Genomic DNA, 8,093 nt, shown 5'->3' with positions numbered 1-8,093 from the left:
CCTCCAAGTCCACTCCAGCAATGGCCAAACATTGGCCCTTTTCCCGCTCTCTGGCCTGGGCCCCGCTGCCTCGATCAGCCCATACACGCTAAGCCGCAACCATCCTGCACCTTTGAGACTTGAGTTCACATCATAAAAATGCCTGATCGTTCATGTGGTTCAAAAGCTCATCTCCGAAAGGGAAGTTACAGATAATTGATTGCAGTGATCATTTTTGAAAAAAAGCATTATTAATATAGTAGTTTTGTTGGCTGCCAGTAAGTCGACACTGTGCTTCACCAGCACCAGCTTAAACTGGAGCAATCCCTTGTCCCAGTCTCTTAATTACATCCAGAAATCAATCCTCATTATGGTGTATATCAACATTCCCTCTAATTTTTTCTTAACAGCTGCGCGCACCAACCTTTGATCTGAGCAGGAAACTTTTTCATGGCCTGAAAACTGCACAGCACTTAAAGTATTTTAACTTTGTAATACGTTCAGCCGGCCGGCAGTTTATTGACAAAGAGCTACCGACTGCCATTCTGTGTTTGTTGTTACAATTTGTAACAGTGTCGTAACTTGAAACATGGACAATGTAAATACAATGAAGCTCTAAAAATGTTTCAAAGTAAAGGTTGTGGTATGTTTATTATTTAGAAAAGTTATAGATTATATTCATTAACACAAAATTAATTACAGGGTATTTCACAATTATACTAACACAGATTGCAAATTTATATTTGCATAATGTCAAAATTATATTATTACATAAAAGACAATTCCAGCTGTACAGCAACAGAGACTATGTGTGCTGGAGCATTTCAGTTACTGTGTGGCTGCAGATTAGAGGGAGTAGTGATGTACATATAACATCACCTGCAAAGAACCTCATTTTCTGGACTAAAAGTCACCAAACATTCTGTATATCACCTGCTTCAACCAAAAGTGAGCCTATATATATAAATATACACACACACACACACACACACACACACACACACACGAAGGGTGATTGATAAGTTTGTGGCCTAAGGTAGAATGAGATGTTATTAACTTCAAACTTTCTGCATTTTCACTCAAAGAGTTAAACTTCACATGCATGTAACGAGAGCTGTATAACTCATCTCCTTCTACCTTAGGCCATGAACTTATCAATTACCCCTGCTGTGGACCACCTGGAGGACCAAGACACTCTCATTATATGCATGTGCAGTTCAACTCTTTGAGTGATAATGCAGAAAGTTTGAAGTTAATAACTCATCTTCTTTTACCTTAGGCCATGAACTTATCAATCACCCCTGCTGTGGACCACTTCTACAAAGAAGGGATCCATATGCTCCATGACCGCTGGACTAAGTGAGTACATGTAGGAGGGGACTATGTTGAAAAATAAATGTGCTAGGTTTTCTAAAATTGACTCATTCAACCTTAGGCCACGAACCTATCAATCACCCAGTGTGTGAGTGTGTGTGTGTGTGTGTGTATGTATATATATATATATATATATTCCTGAATGGCATAGGAAACTGAAAGGATCCAGTTTCTTGGACGTATATGAGTAATGTGATTCCCACTTGAAAAGATACACTAGCATTTATTGGGTAATGCAGATCAGAGGAATAACTAAGGGAGAATAGTATGTTGATAAACACTGGAATTGCTCTATAGTGAGCCCTTCACTATGTGTGAATCAGATTACCAGATTATACTAAAGAGCCAAAAATTGAAATATTCTTAATTGACAGGGAGGAAGAGCTCAGTGAGCCTCTATTTATTAACTAAGCTATAGCCAAGCTCCCACTCGCTATTAAATGCTCCCAATGGATTGCGCTCAAATAGCCTCTGACAACCAAGTCTAGCTCCTGGCCTTTCCATGTGGTTTAGCCACTAAGCCCGGCAGAACCGTTTCTACTGACAGAAGGAAGGACAAAGGCGGTTTACTTGTGCCTTAAAACCAGTCGCTTCAGGCTGGTCAGCTGTGGTTGGCAGCTCATCTAGGAGAAGGAAAGCTCTGATCTCAAACCTCCACTGCCTTGCGGCTATCCATTCATGAGGAAGGCTTCGGGAGTAAACCCAGAGGGAAAAATTCCGGAGCTGGATTCCCTAGGCAGTCCTGCATTGAGTCAATGCTAACTGGCGGCTCCTGATATGCTGCTGGTGCCGAACTCTACCAGTCTCTGCCATTCCTTTGGGTTCATCGGATGTGTGGAGAGGGGGAGTTTGCTACAAGGGCAACAGCTCGCTTTCCATATTGTACTGCCCAGACTTGTGTATCAAGACGGCTAGGAGACAATATCTATGGTCAACTCTGACCAACGGAGGCCCTCACTCACTCACTCATAGCCATAGCTAAGGACTGGGTTTCTCCCTGGAGGCACTTATCAGAATGAGATGTTCCAGGCTATTCAAAATCTAATGAATACCTATTAGTTTCCTGAGCTGCCTGCAAAACGTCACCACATTTCACCTGCACCATCTGATTTGGAAACACCAATGATCGAAAATGGAAAGGCCTACAAAAAGTGGTGGATACTGCCCAGTCTATAACAGGAAAGGCCCTCCCCACCAATGAGCACGTCTACAAGGAGCACTGCCACAAGAAAGAAGCATCCATCATCAAGGATCCTCGCCGTCCAGGTCATGTGCTCTTCTTACTGCTGCCAATGGAAAGGAGATACAGGAGCCCTAGGTCCCATACCATCAGGTTCAGGAACAGTTATTACCCTTCAACCATCAGGCACCTGAACCAATGGGGATAACTTCACTCACCTCAACTCATAACTCATTTTACAACTCATGTACTCACTTTCAACGACACCCCAACTCATGTGCTCGGTATCATTCATGCATTCATTCATTTATTTATTTATTTGCTCAATTTGTCTTCTCTTCCACATTGGTTGTTTGTCCGTCTTGGGGTTTAATTTTTCACTGGTGTCATGGTATTTCTTTCTTCTACTGTGAATGTCTGCAAGAAAATGAATCTCAAGGTAGTATATGGTGGCATATACATAACCTGATAATAAATTTACTTTGAACTTTGAATTCATAGACACAACAATATCTTACAATTCAATTGCAGCCATAAGTTTAGGTGTTGGTTGAGGAATAAGTGTTAGCCAGGATCTCTGCTTTTCTTCATAGTGCACAAAGAGTTATTTTTAAATCACCTGAGAGGGAATGCAGAACCTCATTTTAACCTAAAAGTCACCTCCAATGATGCAGCATAAGAACATAAGAAATAGCAGCAAGAGTCGGCCATCTAGCCTGTCGAGCCTGCTCAGCCGTTCAATAAGATCTGCCTGTGGACTCAGCTCCATCTACCTGGCTTCTACCCATAACCTTTAATTCCTTTGCTAAGATAAAAATCTATCTAACAGTGTCTAAAATAGACAGTCTCTACTGCTTCCCAGGGCAGAGAATTCCACAGATTCACTTTTCTCTGGGAAAAGCAATTTCTCCTCATCTTCATCCTAAGTCTATTCGCTCAAATCTTGAGAACAAATCCCCTAGTTCTAGGCTTACATATCAGTGGCAACAACTTTCCTGCCTCAAACATGAGGAATTCTGCAGATGCTGGAAATTCAAGCAACACACATCAAAGTTGCTGGTGAACACAGCAGGCCAGGCAACATAGAGATGCTGCCTGGCCTGCTGCGTTCACCAGCAACTTTGATGTGTGTTACTGTCCTGCCTCTATCTTATCTATCCCTTTCATAATTTAATACGTTTCTATAAGATCCCCTCACACTCTTCTGAATCCCAGTGACTACAGTCCCAGGTGACTCAATCTCTCCTCATAGGCTAACTCCCTCATCTTCAGAATCAAACTGGTGACCTCTTCCTTGCTACATACAGCCTCCAAGGCCAGTTTATTTTTTTCTCAAATCCCTAAACCATAAGTCTGTGTGAACTGCACTGGAAGGTCATTTGAGGTCTCTTGAAATCCCTGGTGAGTATTTTGAACTGAAATGACTCAGAGAAGTATCTGCTACAAAAGACAGCAACTGATAACTAATGGGAAAACAAGGCACGCTCAATAGGAAATTAATTATATTAGTGTGTTTAGACTGTTCTACTGCTTGTGTTGAGTCCACACCACCCCACAACATCCTTGCCACTATCCCACCCTCTTTTACTCCAGTATCCCTGCTTCCCTGCCACCCTCCCTAGTAAGGAGTTTACCTGCTAGGAACATAATCACGAATGGAATATCATGAGAATGGATTTCTGCGACATCAGGTTGATAATACAGGAGGTGGTGGGAAAATGAGGTCAACTCTGAGCCCTTAGGTTGTCCACCCAGTTTCTAAAACTCCAGGACTAAAGATTTAAAGAAATCGCCACAAATAATACATTATAAGTTAACAGCACTAATTATCAGCAGTTTCCCCAACAACCTACAGGCCCATCCCTTTTCAGGTGAATCAAATTAGGCTAGATAGATTCCCCAAGGCCTGGCAATGTGTTCCCTCAGACCCTGTGGAAGGCAAATGCAGAAATTTCTGTGGTGCTAGCAAAGACATTTAAATGAATCTTAACAGCAGGTGAGGTACCGGAGGATTGGAGGATAGCTAATGTTGCTCTGCTGTTTAAGAAAGGCTCTAGAATAAACCATGAAATTATAGGCCAATGGGCCTGACATTAGTAGTGGGAAAGTTATTGGAAGGTATTCTAAGGAACCAGACATATGAGTATTTGGATAGACAGGGGCTGATTAGGGATAGTCAGCATGGCTTTGTACACGGTAGGTCATGTCTAACCAATCTTATAGTGTTTTTTGAGGAAGTTACCAGGAAAGTTGATGAAGGCAAGGCATTGGATGTTGCCTACATGGACTTCAGCAAGGCACTTGACAAGGTCCCCCATGGGAGGTTGATCAAAAAGGTTCAGTCACTTGGCATTCAAGATGGAGTAGTAAATTGGAGTAGACAATGGATTTGTGGGAAAAGCCAGAGAGTGGTAGTAAATGGCTGCTTCTCTGACAAGTGGAGTGCCATAGGGATCGGTGCTGGGTCCATTGTTGTCTCTATAATGTGGTCTCTATACTGTATTGTTATTATAATATGTATTGTTATATTATATTATATTGTTGTCTCTATATGATAATGTGGTTAACTGGATCAGCAAATTTGTGAATGACACCAAGATTGGGGGTGTTGTGGACAGTGAGGAAGACGATCAGAGCTTCCAGGGGATCTGGGCCAGCGGGAAAAACAGGCTGAAAAATGTCAGATAGAATGTGATGCAGACAAGTGTGAGGTGTTGCACTTCAGTAGAACCAACCAGGGAAGGTCTTACACAGTGAGTCGTAGGACACTGAGGAGCGTGGTAGAACAAATGGATCTGGGATTGCAGGTCCATAATTCATTGAAAGTGGTGGCACAGGTAGATAGGGTCATAAAGAAAGCTTTTGGCACGTTGACCTTCACAAATCAAAGTATTGAGTACAGGAGATGGGATGTTATGTTGAAGTTGTATAAGACATTGGCGGGGCATAATTTGGAGTATTGTGTGCAGTTTTGGTCACCTACCTATAGGAAAGATGTAAATAAGGTTGAAAGAGTGCAGAGAAAATCCGTAAGGATGTTGCCGGGACTGGAGGATCTGAATTATAAGGAAAGATTGAATAGGTTAGGGTTTTATTCTTTGGAACATAGAAGATTGGGGGAGATTCGATAGAGGTATACAATATTATGTGGGGTATATATAGGGTAAATGCAAGCAGGCTTTTTCCACTGAGGTTGGGTGGGATTACAACTGGAGGTCATGGGTTAAGGGTGAAAGGTGAAAAATTTAAGGGGAACATGAGGGAAAACTTCTTCACTCAGAGGGCCATGAGAGTGTGGAACGAGATGCAAGTTCGTTTTCAGCATTTAGGAGAAATTTGGATAGGTGCATGGATGGCAGGATTATTGAGGGCTATGGTCCAGGTGCCGGTCAATGGGAGTAGGCAGTTTAAATGATTTGGCACAGATTAAATGGGCTGAAGGGCCTGTTTCTGTTCTGTACTTTTCTGTGAGTCTATGACTCTAAATTAATGGTAAAGATCCAAACTAGAGTCCAGCAATCTTGAGCTCAGCTACCAAACAGGAACTGGCGCTAGGGTACTCTGTACTGGGAATTCAAATTTGTCATTTTGGGTTTTGGAATTAGTCTAAGACACCAAGTTAACTGTAGGCCCCGCCTTGAAGATGCCTTGGCAGTGTGTCTGAATCAGCAGTGGGAATGGACAAAGGATTCCAACTTAATGTGAACATCACCTTGACAGACATAACCATTTTCATGCAAGCCAGGGTATTAAAGTTAGGGTATTACAGGCTCCAACAATCCATGTGATGAGTAGCAATCTCCTCCCCTGTTTCATTTGCCCAAAAGAATCATGCTGATATCAGGTCAGGATTCAGACCTGGATCTGCTGTCTTTGGAATTGGGTTCAATTCCTACATTTCCAGACCCAGGTGGGAATACAAGTATAATCTAAAGGCCCTGTCCTGCCTGTCGTTCATATGCACATATTACATTCCCTCAATGGTTCATTTGTGTCCTAGTTGACGTAATGTGGAGAACTGCAGATTGAAAGTTAAGCCCAGGGCGCTGGCCTTCAGTGCCATGAATGCTGCAGTAAGTATGATGAGGATGAGATAACTGACATGCTGAACAAGGTCAATCATACAACATACTTTACATATTACTATTTAACTATTTATGGTTTTATAACTATTTATTATTTATGGTGCAACTGTAACGAAAACCAATTTCCCCTGGGATCAATAAAGTATGACTATGACTATGACTATACAACAGGGTACCATGAAACCAAGTCATTTAGCTCCTCTCATATCATAAACATCATGAGATTCCAAGAACCTTGGGAATTATTGGAAGGTTTAAGCAGAGTGAGATTAGATCCTGCTACTACAAGAAGTAACTGAGAGAACTAGATGGGAAGTTGATCAGAATATGAAGAGAAATGGAACAAAGGGATATTTTGAAGGGGATATATAGGAAGTAATTAAAATATTTAAGAAACTGCTGATGATGAAAGTCCAAATATAACATATACAGCAAGATCCCACAAGATACAATTTGATTACAATATAAAAAATTTACATCTAATTTAGTGTTGTTAAGGAAGAAGTGTTTGCCAGGACATTGAGTGAACTCTCTGTCCTTAATTATATTGTATGGTGAGATTTTTGCATTCACTAAAGAGGGAACACAAAACTATTTATGGCAATTCTAGCATTAAGGAGGGGGTTGTATTTCTTGGAAACCATCCATATCGTGATGTTATAAATGGGTATTGCCATGTTACAAATGGAGATGTAGTCCTTCGATATGTTTTATTTTCCCTAACATTAAGCTGTATTGTCAGTGATGACAAAGTGACCGACCAGTGTTATTCAACAACTGAAGCCAGCTTTAGAAAATATCAGGGAAAAAAGGTGGGATTTGAGGATGGAAGTTCGTGGTAGAAAGTAATGGGTTAAAGTTCTGTGACTTATTGGAAGCGGAATAAAGGCCAAGAGATTACTTTAAGGAGTCAATGTAAGACTGACAGTGGTATCTGTGGCTCTGTTAAACACAGCATTCCAAAGAAAATGCTTCACAGTTGAAAGAACAAGGCCACATTGCACTCTCAGACGCCTGTTCACTTGTCCTTGGACTGGAGAGGGACTCAGTTGTCACTGCCAACCCAAGCAGTGTGGTGACATATACCCAATATACTATATCCTTAAAGTAAAAATTGAAAATTGTCTGCGCCTTCTGAATTTTGTGTTTATTTTTACACATAAATACTGCAAGAGCAAATTTTATTTGGTATCTCGTATTTTCAACAGCGATTTCCAAATTGTTCAAGGGCAAACTTCTGTTACCCAGCTGCCTTCAACACCAACAAAACTGAAACTGTGTCTTTCTTCTCACGCAGTGGTTCTTAGATCTAGTGTACAATTATGTTTTCTTTACCCAGGTGTAATATTAAAACAAGTTAGTTTGTGATTCACTTTGAAAAGTTTAATTTGATATTCTTAACATATTATTATAGAGGAATGTCCAGCTGTAGTTAGGCTAGTTTGTTATCCAAAAACAACAGCCATTTCTCCATA

This window comes from Mobula birostris, chromosome 18 (genome assembly GCF_030028105.1).
Source record: "Mobula birostris isolate sMobBir1 chromosome 18, sMobBir1.hap1, whole genome shotgun sequence".
Taxonomy (NCBI): domain Eukaryota; kingdom Metazoa; phylum Chordata; class Chondrichthyes; order Myliobatiformes; family Myliobatidae; genus Mobula; species Mobula birostris.
The sequence above is the reverse complement of the archived record's forward strand: the minus strand, read 5'-3'. Positions refer to the sequence as shown.